The sequence below is a fragment of the Triticum aestivum genome, chromosome 2B (genome assembly GCF_018294505.1).
Source record: "Triticum aestivum cultivar Chinese Spring chromosome 2B, IWGSC CS RefSeq v2.1, whole genome shotgun sequence".
Lineage (NCBI taxonomy): Eukaryota > Viridiplantae > Streptophyta > Magnoliopsida > Poales > Poaceae > Triticum > Triticum aestivum.
This window is the reverse complement of record NC_057798.1, coordinates 768,780,930-768,783,128: the sequence shown is the minus strand read 5'-3', so window position 1 is coordinate 768,783,128 and position 2,199 is coordinate 768,780,930.

Sequence of the window (2,199 nt, the reverse complement as noted above, 5' to 3'; positions counted from 1 at the left end):
GATGTGGGAAAGTACTTGAGGGCTTTGGAGCATATCACTAAGCACTGTGGAGCAAGAAACTCATTAAGCAACACCTCATCCCTTCTTGATAGTGTTGGCTTTTCCTATAGACTCAATGTGATCTTGGATCACTAAAATATGAAATGAAGAGTCTTGAGCTTGAAGCTTGAGCCAATCCTTTGTCCTTAGCATCTTGAAGGAGTTCCACATCCTTTAGTCCATGCCACTCCATTGTTGAACTTGTTTGAAATATACTTGATAAAAGTGTTAGTCCAACAAGAGATATGTTGACATTAATTACCAAAACCACCCAGGGAGCACTTATGCTTTCAATGTCCCCCTTTTTGGTAATTGATGACAACATACATCAATGCTTTAGATAAAGATATAGAGAATAGTAAGCAAAGCTTTGGAAAGACATGTAACAAGCATAGGCTCCCCCTACATGTATGCAATCATGTGAATATGGAATATAGAAGCATGTGAATGCATGATCATGACAGAGTAGGCAATGTGTTACATGTATCTTGGCCATATGCATCAGAGCGAAGAATATTAAAAAATACCTTCATGCTCATGAGTCCTTCTTGCAAACAGTATGTACATCAGCAAGAATTCCTCATACACATGATTGTGATGCATATACTTACCTTGTGGTCTTGAGTTGGCTTAGGATGGAATGAACCTGCGTAAACAAGGTTAGATAACACAGATACACCTACTAGCCAGAGCAAATAGAAGAAACCACAAGAATACCAAGACTGGGATGACATGTAGAGAGTGAGTACTAAGTACCACATTGGATTAGACATGTCCCCAAAGGTAAAGATATGCAATGAATTTAAATGATTTCTTTCCCTTAGATGTCTTGCTCCCCCTGAATCTAGCATGGGATACTGGGAGAAGATAGGGAACAGAAAATCAGAGCTCAATAGAAACAAATGAACAGAGCTAATGCAAATAAGCACATATGAACATGTCTTTCCCCTCAAGAAGACATGTGGCATCTCTCCTCTTGAACACTAAGCATCTGGGATCCTTGAGGATTACTCTCTTCTTGAGTCTTCTCTTCCCCTGGAGATCTCTCTCTCCTCTTGTGGAAGTGATACTCTCTCTCTCCCTTTGAAAGTGATAAGCTTTGATGTGATCTCTCTCTCTCTCCCCTTTGACATCAATTTCCAAGAAGGGCCTTCTGGAATTTGTCGTGAATGGGTTTGGTCCTTGAGTCACAGCACAAAGCACTGATTAAAATGTGATGCTTGTAGAGGACAAGATTCATTGAGTGGAGCTAGGTCAAAAGTAAAGATAAATAAGTGGCAAAATGTTTTTCATGTTGTGAAGTCGGTGGCACCGAGTGGTATGCTTCGGTTGCACCGAAAGGGTTCGGTTGGACCGAAAACAATAAATCGGTGAAACCGAGTTCATCACAAAGAAAACACTTGTCACCTCAGCTCACTAGACTAGTAAGATCTCACAATGATTTGCAAGGAATTTACTGAATGATATGCAATGAATTGGATGCAGGAAATGCAGAGCAAACAGAAAAGAATTAAATCTAGATGAAGTTTTTTTTGAAAGGGGAAACAAATATGCATGAGACAAATGCAAAAGCACAGAAAAGAACACGAGAGAACTTCATCTAGAATTGGCCGGCGACAAAGTCACCTATGTTAGAGTATATTGACTTAGGAGTCAAGTGAGATCACTTGATCATAGGTCATACTCATCGTTTAAGCTCAAAATGGGGTTACCATTTTTCGTTTAAGCATCTTGATGTATTCACATCTTGTCGAGTTGCTTTAACTCATGTCTCGGAGTAAAGCTTCTCTAAGATGGAATGACATACCTTGGGTGGTGGTGTTGCTCATGTAGTTGAACTTGTGTGGGTTGCTCAAGGTTGATGTAGGTCATCAAGAGTTGGGAGCACCACTTGGAATTTGAGTTCACCTTCCTACATGGGTTAGTTCTTGCAAGGAAGAGCACTTGTGTATCCAAAAATGACAATCATAAAATTCAACATAAAATTTGTCAAAGGATATGTTTGAATGGTTCCGTGCTTCCTTGTCTTCAACCACCATAGTGTAGAGACTTGGTGATATAGAGATTGCTCAAGATATGAGTAGGTTACAATCTCATGGAATTTGATTCAACCAAGTACCTACATGAGTAGATAACATGCAAGATGCAAATATATCCAAT